Genomic DNA, 13,986 nt, shown 5'->3' with positions numbered 1-13,986 from the left:
TTACCAAGCATTGCAGCCTCCTCCTTTTCTTTTTGGAATAGTTTTATTATGATTTTTATTTTTATTCTTTGTTTTAAGACATCCAAATGATGCTTTGAGTCCTGACTTGTACTTACCTCCATAGATAAAAAAAAGTCCCCTAAATCTCTGTGCATTATCAAGGGTGTTTGAATACAAAGTGATACTTTTTTCTTGACCAAAAAAAAAATTCCTTCAAAAAATGGAGGAAGATTTTCAATTCTTTACAGAGAAACTAAAACTGTGAGGAATCCTGTCAATTTCTGTTCTTAGTAACTATTTATTATTTGGGGGAGTATGTTATGTACAAAGAAAGGCTTATTCTGAGTGCTTATTGGTATTTATAGATGAAATTCCTGTCTATGCACTAATAAATATATTTACTCATTTTAAAATTATTTTATCAAATACAATAATATGCCTCAAATAAAATACTATTTATATCTATAAAATAAGATGTTATATAAATTTATATATAAGTACACAAACATATATTAATTTATTTATACATATTTATGGTCAGACAATGCAGTATTAAAGACCTGAAAAAAGCAAATTCATTGTTTACAGTTTACTTTGGAGAGAAACAAAGGAGATCTGCTATAAACAGGTAAAATCCTTCTTGGTGAATGTTATGGCTAATTTTGTCAACTTGGTTGGTTCATGATATGCAACTAGTTGGCAAAATCATAGTTGGATATTTTCATGAAGATATTTCTGATGATCATTGTATTTAAATAGAATTTTGAATCTAGGAAATAACCTCCTGATTGTAGTTGGACCTCATCCTATCAGTCGATGAACCTGGAGAGATCATTATCTCCCTATTTAAAGACTTAAGTGAGCCCATTAAATTACAGGGTCATTCTATTATGTAAAACCCTAAAATGGATACTTGTTAAAAATGGAAGCTCCATTCCCAGCTCTAAATTTACTTTCCCTTAAGTAAAATCTGGGTTCTATTAATTTATTTCTATAAAACTTTGTAGCAAAAATTAAATGTGAAATATTTATAAGTGAATTGAAATTCAGGCCTGGGTCAGGCTTATTATAAAATATAGTATGTGATATGGTGAATAGAAAAGGCAAGGATATCAGATATCAGAAATAAATACAATTTTCTTTTTCAGTGTATCATAGAGAGACACCAATAAAAATGAAAAGAAACATGGCAGAGCATTCTTTCAGGTTCAAGGATATTAGAAGCAGAGACTAATGAAAGGTAGTACAAGTTTCAGGGATCTGTCTCTAGGGGTAGAATGAGACTACTTTAATGTTCTCCTTTAAATGAAGATATAGGAAAATCCCAGACAAGTAATATTTAATAAGTTAAATACAAGCAATAGATGTTGTTTTTGTCTTATTATTCTGAGAAGGATATTCAGAAACAGGACCCAGTAGGTAAGTTCCAATAACTCTGATTCATTATATACAATGTATTGAATTTTTGGATAGAATATTCAGTAGAGAATGATAATCAATAAAATTTGATGGTAGTTTATGTACCAAACACTGTTCCATGTACTTGAAATGTAATTATTCATTTAATTCTGGCAATTCTAGAAAATAAGCACCATTTTTATACCCATTTAAGAAAAGTGCTCATTTTCTGATTTTCTGTGGTACTAAAAGCACAGAAAAGTGAACTAACTTATCCAAAATTAACATGTCTGCCTGGAAACAATCTGGACTCAATGCTTTTGCTCTTAGTTACTAGCACATGTTAGGTCTCCTAAATGTAATTGTGAAAAAGTAGAATGAATTCACCATCGTCTTAAAAAAAAAACAATATTCTTGAAAAAAAAAACTAGGAATGATAAATAGGGTAACAAGTTTAACCATATGAAAAGCAGATTTACAAGTTAAAATATTAAATACTGATAATCTCATATGGCTTGACCTATTGCTATTAGCCTAGTGATTGGGTCTGTGTGTGGTTTACCCCTCCAAAGCACATGCAGAAATTTGAATCCTACAGTAATTGTACTGAGAGGTAGTGACAACTTCAAGGGCTGTTTTGACAGGAATGCTGCACCCTCATAAAAAGATTAATGCCACCAGGGGAGAATAGGTTGATTCTTGTAGGAATGACTTCTCTGTCTCTCAGGACTGGCTCAGCTACCACAAGAACAAACTATTATAAAGTGAGGTTCCTCCTGTGTTTCCCACTTTCCCTTCCATGGTCTGTTATGCTATGAAGCAGCTCAAGACTTTACTAGAGGAAGCTGCCAAATTTTGGATTTCCTGACTCCAGAATCTGAGCTACATAATCTTCTTTATTAGATTATTCAGTCTCAGTGCTTTAGTAATAAAAAAGGAACTAAGGCAGCTAGTAACAACAAAATTCATTCATCTCTTCACTGTGCTGCCTTTATCATTTAATTTTAATTTGTTTAGGTTTCCAAAAGGCATTGCATATTTTTAATGATCCTTCTTTATTAATACTGTTTTTAAAGAAAGACCTCAACTTCCTGTAGCACAGTTTTTCATACCTTGATATTTTAGAAAATCAACTAATTCTAAGGAACTTTTAAGGGTATGTATTAACATCTTGAACTTGAAATTATTAAAAATATTACTACAAATAAATATCTAATAGAAAGGAAATAGGATTTGTTTAAAATATCACTAGCTCAATAAATTATTATTTATTCTTCAGTTAGCCAGCACACTTAGAATAAAACCCAAAATTAATAAATGTCTAATAATGTATTATGTGTAATACATTTTGAAATATAAATATTCTAAGTAGAAAAATCTAATCAATTGAATTATCTTGCAATCAATAGTAGTACCTCCCATATTAAACTCAAATGTTAGAGTAGTCTTCTAAATTAAAATACATTTTGCCCATACCTTGTGTTAAATTTCTTTCTTTTTATAATCTGAAATCTGGAATAATATCTTCACAATTTTTTATATGCGTAGAATGATCTATTTGCCGAGTGTCTGTCAAAACTCCATGCTCTTGTATTCTTGTTCATAGTCCAAATTTTTAAAACACTTTTCAAATACCTGTATTTTAGAAATGAACTCTGTCCCTTGAATTCCCACCATATTTTGCACTTTGACAGAGGCACTTAGATTTTTTTTTATCTTGTTTGTTAGTGTGCATGCTTTTCATGGGCACTAATGCCTGTTTTCACATGTTATTGCCATTGACTGAAACTTTGAAACATTGAATATACCTTGTCCTTCCCAAGCAGTCTTTTATTTAGATTTGTTACAAAAAAGAGTTTAAATTGGTTTCTTTATCTTCTGTCACTTGGGATATTTTCAGCAATGGTAGCAAAACCCTCCATTCAAACTGGTTTTTGCAGCAAAGAGACCCATCAATCATCTCACCCACACAGAATCACCTACAGAACAAACTTCCGCATGGAGGCGGAAGATGTGCAAGGTGACTATCATGGACCCAGGTTGTCTTGATCCACAAGCTCGGTCAACTTCAGCGTTTCAGCTTTCTCTTGGGACTGTTTCGTGGGTATATGTGGCATATCCAAATTAAAAAACAAATACCCGAAGAAAGGAAAAAAGACAAAACAGTCCCTTCTTTGGCAGAAGTAAGAAAATTTAGGAGAGCAGTGGCAGACCTCTCAGTAGAGCTTCCCATGGCTCCATTTCCCTGTTACATGCTACGATCAAGAACGCTACGGACTGGATAGTTTATAACAAAAGCGTGTGAATATTTTTTTTCACTGTTTTGAAGGTTGGATAGTCCATGACCAGGGTACTTGCATATAACAAAAGAACTTAGGATACTGCACAAGGCAGAATAGCAATGAAGCAGAATAAACTTTCTCTTCTATATTTATGTTCATCTATTCGTGAAGGCAGAGCCTCACCTTATAACATGCTTGAATGGCAAGTTAAATTCCCAACGCATGAAATTCTGGAAACATAATTTAACTAGAGAATTCTGCCTTTGGGCCTATCTACTTGCAGCTCATGTCCATGCACTCAAATAGCTTTAAAAGTGTTAGGTCATCATAATATTAACTCCAAAGTCTGAAATCTAGGTCCAGCCTAAATCGAATATAGGTGAAACTGAAGCAATATCTTCAGTCACAAACACACTTTCTTTTGCTATTAATACATTAAATAATGCATTAATATATGGGAAGGTTATAGTCAAATTTTTCTGCCAAAGCTACAAAGCCATATCTAATCCTTGTGGAATAATTCAGGTAGGGTACTGAATTAAGTTTCTTTCTTTTTTTTTTAATTTAATTTTATTTTATTTGAGAACATACTGTAAAGAGGGGTTACAATTACATGGGCAGGATAATGCATACATTTCCTACCAAGCATTGCAGCCTCCTCCTTTGTTTACCCTTCACCTCCCTTCCCAGCCTCCCCCCTCCCTCCCACCCAATCCTTCCCTTAAGTTTATTTCTTGAAGTAGTAAACACATCTGATGTTTGGTGAGAAAAGCTTCATTAATTTCACAAACTCTGTAAAGGTGAGCATGGTTTACAGTTAGTGACAAAAGAAGGATCTGGCTAAAAAGCAAAAAGGAATAAACTTTGCATCATATGTAGCTTTATATACTTTTCATTTCTTTCTGTAGATTTTTAGTGTCATTCTAAATTCAATGTAAATGTTTGTATTGGGGAAAGGAATAGGATTTAGATAAAAAGATCAGTAGGCCATATAGAAAACTAAAATCTAGAAAAGAGATGATGTCTAGGGCTGAGCACATGCAGCAGTAGAAATTCACTTATGTGGATGAATTAAAACATTCCTAATATGTAGAAACAAAAGGAATTTATTACCACAAAGGTTTAGGAGAGGGAGATTTGCAGGAAGATTTTAAGGTTCTCTGCTGACAGCCATGTGTGGAACAGAATTGGCATTCTCTGAGAAAGTTGAACACTAAAGAAAAAAAACCTGAGGAACCTGAATATTGAAGAAGATGGAGATGTTATTAAACCTATTATTTGAAACATGCAAGTAGACCTTTCAGGTAGACTGTCATTTATACAGATCTGAAGTTGTGAAGAGTAGACTAGGCTTCCCGAAAGAGAACTCAAAGTCATAAGAGTATAAGAAAACACTTAGGGAGTATGCAGAAATAAGATCCAGACTTGGGCACATGGAATGAAATGAGAGGTACAAGAAAATTAATTGAAAAAAGAAAATGCAGGGAAGTGGTTTGAGAAGTAGAGAACAATTGTAAGCATACCATGCCCCAAATGCAAAAGTGGAAAATTTCCTATGGTAAAGAAAAAAAAGAGCAAAGAGAAGAAGGAAAGACAGACAGGAAGGGTATACACAAGAGTAAAGGGAAAAAGGAAAACATTGACTGTCTTCAAAACTAAAAATCCAGTGACAATACTTGAACCAAGAACGTAACTCAAAGGACAGCAATCTCCACTCCAATGCCTTTGGACAGTCTTCTGCTCAACTTGGCATTACCTAAAGCTGTAAAATATTTAGAAACTGATCATTAGACAGGCTATGGAGGCTTTTTGTGCCAGTCTGTCTGCTTGCCTTTTATCTGATCTCTGCACCCAGTTCTGCGTTAGAACATGTACGAGTCAAAATGTCCATTATTATCACAAATAATGAGTTAGATGACTCATGAAGCCTGTGTCTTCAAAGTCAGAATTCCAGAAGCAGAATAAAAATTTCCATCATCTGAATGTCTGGCATTATGTGGACAGAGATCAACTTCAAGGGATGAGAAGCTAATGATGGGATTCCAAGGACTGGGCATAAAGAAGGGGAGGAGAATTTTGAAGACTTGCGAAATCTTTCCATTAGACAACTTCATGGGCTATGTGTGGCTTGAATAAATATAAAAATAAACCCTGACATATAGATTATTTTTCTCCAGAAGTAGATTGATATGTTTGAACTTCAAAGGCTATATCAATTACACCAATAGAAATGAAATTGAAATCATTTCATTGGACAGAATCTGGTTGTCAGCCCCTGGTTGTCAGCCTTCTCTACTTCTCTTTTTACTTTTATACATTTTTTTTTCTTAGCATCATTGAGCTGTACAGCGGGATTTCATTTTGTCATGTCCATATATGCAGACAAGCTTCTTTGGTCAGGCTCATCTACTCTGTCTATCATTTTTCCTCATTTCCCCAACCCCCTCCCAGTGCAATTCCAACAAGCTTCATTATTCCATTTTCAAACATGAACACAAAGTATTTTGTCCATTAATCACCCTCTTCTCAGTAGTCCCTACTTCTTTCACTGTGTCCACACCCTAGACAGGACTTGTTTCACATCTCTGTTCTTTGTTTTTTTTTCTAGTATATGAGTTTCACTGCGTTATTTAATATATGCAAATATATTGCTTTAATCAAGTGACCTCATGAATATCTTGCTTTCCTCATCTCTACTACCCTTATTATTCAATAGCTTCCCTTTTGCTCTCTTCATTTACAGATGCAATATATCTTGAAATTGTTCCTCCACTAACATTTTCTCTGGCCCTAAATATTTTCTACATTCTTTTATTTTTCAAGTGTAACTTTTTTTGAGAAGGCATCTTACTGTATAGCCAGGACTGGTCTTGAACTTGTGATTCTCCTACCTCAGCCTCTCAATTATTGCTACCTTGTTCACTTCTACTTTTACCAGGGATAGGTAAAGTTTTAGAAATCTTATTTCCCATCCACAAAGCCAAAGGCAAAGAGCTTAGGTTAAAAGATTACAGTGCAATGAATGTGACCTACTTTGGAAACTGGGAATAATATAGCTCTTCAATATTAAAACTTCAGGGTCAGTTCACATCTCCAATCTATGACGTGAACTGAGTTAGATAAATTTTGAACCACAAGATTCTTTCCTCAGTTGTACAATGGTAATTTTATTAGCAAGTGCTTGGATATAAGTGAGTTGTTGAGGGGATCAAGCACATTGATGCACAAAACTGTTTGCATTAAGTGTTGCTACTGCAGTTATCATTATCAATTGCACAGTTCATTATACATTGTAAGAGTGGGGCAGGATTCCGAGGTTCTCATCTCTGTTACCCCAATTTCACTCTGCATTTACTCTCCCAAGCTGGAGAGGTAATTGAGGCAAAGTGCTTCTTCATGGGAAGAACCCACTGACAGGTGTATTTTTCTCATTCATAGTCCTGTCACTAATTAATTGCTTTGCTCAGTATTGCTTTGGGGGAAATAGTATTGTTCAGTTTTCTTTGGTCCTAACCTGTGTAAGTCTCCCTAATCAAAAGGAGCCCTTACAGTCCAATGCAGATCACTGAAATTCTACCTTCAGCTTTTTGGGTCAGCACCCCAGTTTGATATGAGCTGCCCACTGACTTCATCATACCTTGAGCTTACTACGAGGTGCAGTGGGTTTTGTAAGCAAATAATGAAAGTGCCCTCTTTATTTTTGTCTTCCTAGACTCCATAGAGATATCATCCTTTTTCCCATAGAATTTGCAAGTTTTATCTTCCATTTATCTATCCAATATGTCACCTCATTTATTTGACAATTAACCTGAAGTCAAGTATCGGATGTGCATATTTAAAGTCAGCTAATAATTCTGTGTAGCCAGCCATCATGCAATTAGCTAATGGAAAATCTATTTTGAAAGAAATATTGATGCATATAATTTATCTGCCTAGAAATCAGTCAATTTAAACAGATCCTGTTTTTCCCAATTTTTTAAAACCTGGAATGTGGTTTTGTTTTCTTTGCTGATTTCACATCATTTGAGCTTTGTAACAACTAAAGGAATTAGTAGCTGTTACTTTTCATTTCTACTTTGTGGGTGACAAATCAGAGAATACAAAAACAACATACTTTCCAAGACAACATATATGATAATTAACAAATGGATGCTTGAATGTATATCATCTTGTTCCAGGACTAAAGTGTATTCTATACCAGACATTTAGGTCTTTGTATTAGTATGTTGATGGGTCTCTGTTATGTTCAAAAACAAAGACAAAACTACAACTTTCTATTACTGACAAAGCCCTATATAGACTGTACTATAAGATTTTCTGTCTTCATGCCTGTGTTCTGTCTAAGTTCTGTTCTATAGTTGCAATGTGCCATGCTATAATTATTGACATTGCAATATTGATTCCTGCCTGAAAGCTTTAGAACTAGTCACAGGTAACTATAGTTGCATTGCAAATCACCTGCAAAGTTTATGGTACAGAACAATTTTATTGTGCTCTTGAGCTCCTTGGATCAGAAATCTGTGCACAGTACCACAGGGACAGCTTGTTTATATTACACCATATCTGTGTGAACCCTCAGCTAGCATGACTCAAAGGATGAAGGTGACTCTCCCATTGGCAATGGTATTGTCTTGAGGCATCTTTATGCATATGGTCTTTGGTTGATGCTGGCAATGGGCTGAGAACTCATTTTAAGCTCCAGGCTGGAATACCCTGCTTTGTTTACCAGTTGATCTGACCTTGATCACAAGGTAGAAACTGGATAATAAAAGCAGCTATTTCAAAGCAAAGAGTTGAGTTGCAACTTTATGACCTAGTCCCCAAGGTCATAGCATCACCTTTGCTCGTGGGGCATTAACAAAGATCTGCCCAGAATCAAGGGAGGAGCATCAATGGCACATTAGAAGTAGAGCGTATTGGATGGAATATACTATTCTGTACAGCTTTAGAAAACACACTCTGCCGCACAATTGTTACCCATTCGGTCTAAACAGGTTTTCCTATATTCTTTATGTTAGTAGCTCCTTGACATCATCCCACTGTTTGCTCAAATGTCCTTCTGTGTGACAGCCATGATATGACCCTCCTCACTTCCTAGCTTTCATTATGCCCTTGCTTAGCATATTGTTTACTGTCTGCAGTTTTCCTTCCCTTTCTTCCTCCCTGTCTTCTGCAATCCCCTGTTCTTCTCCCTTCTTCATTCTGCCATCTATCTATCTATCTATCTATCTATCTATCTATCTATCTATCTATCTATCTATCTATCTATCTATCTATCTATCTATCTATCTATCTATCTATCTATCTATCTATCTATCTGTCTATCTGTCTATCTGTCTATCTGTCTATCTGTCTATCTGTCTATCTGTCTATCTGTCTGTCTGTCTGTCTGTCTGTCTGTCTGTCTATCTACTTATCTACCTACCAAACCACCTACCTACCTATCTATCATCCATCTGTTTTCCTAGCTTTAATTGATTGATCTCCCTAGATCTATTTATCCAACTATTTCTCCAAACCACCTACCTACCTCCTATATTTTTTACTTTTGTATTTCAGTAAAATTAAGCTCCATACAAAGGATTTTGAGGTGGGTAAAACCACACTATAACATAAAATAACAGATGTATTTACCCTTTTCCCCAAATCTTTAGAATGCACAACACTAACAGTAGGTCTTAATGTGAAGTAGGAACTATGGGTGTTAATTTTGTGTCAATGTAGGTTCATCTACTATAACAATCTTCTATCACTCTGAGAGATGTTGAAAACCGAGAAAGCCATAGTTGCAAGGGGTATAAGGGCCAATCTTTATGTTTTCTGTTTAATTTTCCACAAACATAATTGATCTAAAACTGAAGTCCATTTAAATAAAATGTGTTTCAGGATGCTAAGATTTCATCTTGTTTGATCTCTGTTCTAGAACAGAGAACATAATCAGAAATATATTCATTACCTTGCTCATGTAACTGTAACCCTTCTGTACAGTATTTTCACAAAAAAACTTATTAAAAAAGAAAAATCTAATGAACCACAAATGCATGAATAAATTTCCAGGAATTACATAGACCAGAAATGAAACCCTTTTGTACTCAGTAGAGAAAGGGGCTAAAAGTAAAGTCTACTAGGGCTGATAGATGGGGACAAAACAAAACAAAACATAAAACTATGGTGACTCCATGAGTTTTGTCTTCCTGGGGAACTGTGATTCTTAGAATTCCCAAAGAGACATCGTATTTGACCTTGCAGAATATATAAAGTGTGCCATGTGACTCCATCGCATTGCTTAAACTTGATAATGCAAACTTCATGTAAATGAACCTTCCTTTAACCACTAATTTTAATGCATCAATTACTAATTCTCAGTAATGCCTTTCCCTTCCTTTGATTTTTGTTCCTACTTCATGATCAAACTGGCGTTTGAGAATGTCACCTCAAATTTTTCTTGGTCTGGTATCAGGAGTTGATATTACTGTTTGCAATAACCCAGGCTTGTGGTATCACTTTAAAGCTGAGCTGTACTTGAAAAGAGACAACCTATTCCTCTTTCCCAAGCAGAGTCATCCTCAATCTTTAATAATGATGTACAAATTTCCCTCCAAGACATTGCCATAGATTTAAATCTAAATGATACCTCCTGAATTACCAATTCCCATCCCAGACCTCTCTATTAAAGACAAGATTTATATATCTAATTAGTAACTGGACATTTCCATTTTGACGACTCACTAGAACTTGACATAACCAAAATTTATTTTATCATTGACCATGAAAAATCTTCTCCTTATCCTATTTTCTCTGTTAGTGAATGAGCTCAATGTGAGAGGGCAGTTTTTCCCTGAGACTAATGAAACCTGAATCTTGGCACCCCATCCTTGCAAACCTTCTTTTGATGCCCAGATCTGGTATTATTATTATTATTATTATTATTATTTTACACTAGTATGCTGTTCATTTTCTACAGACGATAAAAGATGAGTATTCTAGCAAAGCATAGTTTAATTTTTATAGTTTAATTTTTATAGTTTAATCTTTATAGTTTAATAGCATAGTTTAATTTTTATCAACTAAGCTGATTTTTTTTTAAGGAAAAGTGGCCATTCTAAAAAACATTTGCCTTGAAGAAAGGCTGTGGATGTTCAGAGCTGGTGGGCTCCTCTTCCTCCTCCTCCTCCTCTTCCTCCTCCTCCTCCTCTCCTCCCCTCCTCCTCCTTCTTCTCCTCTCCTCCCCTCCTCTTCCTCCTTCCTCCTCCTCTTCCTCCTTCTTCTTTTTCCTTTTTTACCAGTAGTGTTCTATTCATTTTCTGCAGACAGTAAAAGGTGAGCCTTCCTGTAAAGCATATGACATAACTTTAATTGTTATCAACTAAACTGATTTTTTTTTCAGAAAACTGGCCATTCAAAATAACATTTGCCTTGAAGAAGGGCTATGGATTACTATTTTAAAATAAAATACTTCACATTCATTAATGTTTTACAGAGCTTAACTTTACAGTGACTGGTAAGTCCACTGAGTAGCTAGACACATGTTCTTTAAATTTTGTCAGAATAAAGTTCTGGTCAGATCAATACAATTTTACAATACATCTGATGTGTGTTTTCTTACTGGTATCTTGGTTCTACCTGCTGCTATCTTTACTTTTAATTTATAGACAGTAAAGAAGTTTCCTTCTGTATATGACTGTACTAAGTAGACTTTAACTTATTCTCTAAAGGTACATCTGGCTACATTTGGCTTAGGAATTAAACTTGGATTTGAGGAAAAAATTGCTCTCCTGCCAGGAATGTGTGAATTAATACTCATACAACCGAATATTGGGCAAAGCCTTGGTTGGTGCATTTCTCGAGGAATCTATGTAGATGAAGCTGTTCATCCAATTCATCCAGTCCAGTAGCTTAACAAAGACCCTTAAATTATGCTAACATGTTGGAAATCAAGTACAGTACATGATTCACTTTTTTAAGTTGCTTTTCAGAACACTGGTTTTGTCTTATATTTAGAGTATTGATAGAAACCTCTGTAAACAAATTCTGATGTGCTTCTCCCTATGTATAATCAGTCTAACACTAATCACTATGTCAAACCCAGGGTTATCTAGATTTCCTCGATGGCTTCTCAGGTAGGCATTTTTTCTAGTCTACAGGATAGGAAATTTGAATGTGATGGTTTGCTCTTAGGGAATGATTGTGGCTGAAATACTGATCTCAGAGATGAAATGGCAGAGATGAAATGGTGTAGATCTTGCTGGTCTACATTTACACTGATGTTAGTCAGTCTTGGATGGTGAATACTCTAACCAGTGACTGCTTTCCTAGTCTCACCCATCCATTCACTCACATATTAAAGAAATATCTATTTGTCCTCGTATGCTTGTTGCTCCTCAAGTTATTGAAGAGAACACAATGTAAATGTTCCCATGGATATTTGATTCTATTAAAATATGCTGACTCCTGTAAATGATATTCTTCAGTAAGATAGTCACCCAAGTGTTTGTACCAGGAAAACTGTCTCCTGACAAATGTGTTGATCCTCTGAATATAATGTACATCATTGATTCCCAGGAAGCCTGCAGCCAAATTGGTCTGCTCTTAGCTCTTTATTAGAAGTACAGAGTATAATTTCTGTGTTCTATTTTATTTCAGAAATCATTTCATGTCCCTGTTCTAATTTTCCATTTATTTGATTTTATAATCTACTTGCCACTGCTTTGTGTATATCTTAGCAAGAGTCAAAAATCTGTGTGAAGGGTAGTAGTGACACTAAAACATAAAATCCTGCAAATACAAATGTGCACATTACGACATTCTTCAACTTTCCCATCATTTAGCTTCATCATCAAAAGCAACTTTGTAAAGCATCAACAGTCATCATACCATGGCTTCCCCAATATGTCCTTCATAACCATGCTTGTTGAGCTACTTCATTGGAGCTAGATCCCCATCTCCCAAAATGTATGTCTTTGCTTTGCAGGCTGATTTGTGGATTCCACTACATGTGCTGGTCTCTCTCACCCATGAGCTTTTGAATTCATCCACTGTTGCTAGTTTTCAAGAGCCCATTCTGTCCACACCCTCTCACCTGACTTGCTCCCGTTCACCCCATGTTGTCTTCTCTTGGAAGCCTTTCCCAATGCCTCAGGCTTAGTTGGGTGCCCCTCCTTGGTGTTGCCATAGTACCCTTTGCTTAAGTCTACCCTCTACTTATCACTGTATTATTAGTGCTAATTTGCCTGTTCTTGTCTGTCCCTAGACTGTGACCTTCTTTAGGGAGGAACTTTCTTTCATCTGCATGTCCCCAGGGCTTACAGTACCCCGCAGAAAGTGTTTGATGCACTTTTGCTGGGTGACTCAGGAAGAGGGAGATTTCCATAAGTTACTTTCAGAACTGATTCAATGCCTTATGAATTCTTAGTTCTTTTGTACAACCACTTAAAGATAATAAAAAATAAGAAACGCTGTATTTGTACTTTTCAGTCAATAATGATGGCTTAACATCCCTTATTATGCCTCCTCCTGGAAACTGATTTAAAAAAAAGAAGACCCTACTCTCTCCCTTCTCTACAAATAAGTCTTCTCTTCCAGGTATATACGGTGTTTTATTTTCTCAAGTAATGATCATACTGATTAGTATAATAAGTCTAGTACACAACAGATGATCAATAAGTATTAATTTTGTCAGGTATATATACTGACCACCTGGATAAATACAATTTTTTTTTCTATATAGGATAGACAGTTTTATGGTACGCTGGTTTGATTGTTGTTGTATGCTGAGAAATCTCTCCATTACTACAACCACTGTTGTTAATGATTGACACTTTTGTGTTAAGGATTAAGAATAAAGACTACAGGGGTGGTGTAACATTGAGTTGCCTTCCTGGGTAAAAATATCTGATTATTTCTATGGTATAGTAATGGAAGAGTGCCCCTGGGGATGGGGAACAGGTTTCAGAAATGGAGAGGATGAATCTGAAATAGCACAAGCACACTAAGATAGCGGAGGTCAAGGATGAAGCCAAACTGTACCACCTCCTTTGTGTGCAGCAGGCTGTGCTAAGTCAATGCAACACTACTTCCTTCTTGCCCTGCCTTGTCCTTTCCCTCACAATATTTACTAAGGATTTATCATGCATCAGGCACCTTGGAGATGGAGGGGGTAGAGTGGAGAAAAAAATAAACACATTAGTTTAGTGTTTTTTTTTAAAACAAGTTGCAGCCTACCATGGAAGACTGGTGCAATAAGAAATAACACAAATGATGGCCACAAAAGGAGAATTTTCAGGAGTACAGGCAAAGAGTAGATCTA

The sequence above is a fragment of the Dipodomys spectabilis genome, unplaced genomic scaffold, assembly GCF_019054845.1.
Source record: "Dipodomys spectabilis isolate Male_0828 unplaced genomic scaffold, ASM1905484v1 ptg000783l, whole genome shotgun sequence".
NCBI classification, from domain to species: Eukaryota; Metazoa; Chordata; class Mammalia; order Rodentia; family Heteromyidae; genus Dipodomys; species Dipodomys spectabilis.
Note: the sequence above shows the minus strand (reverse complement) of the source record.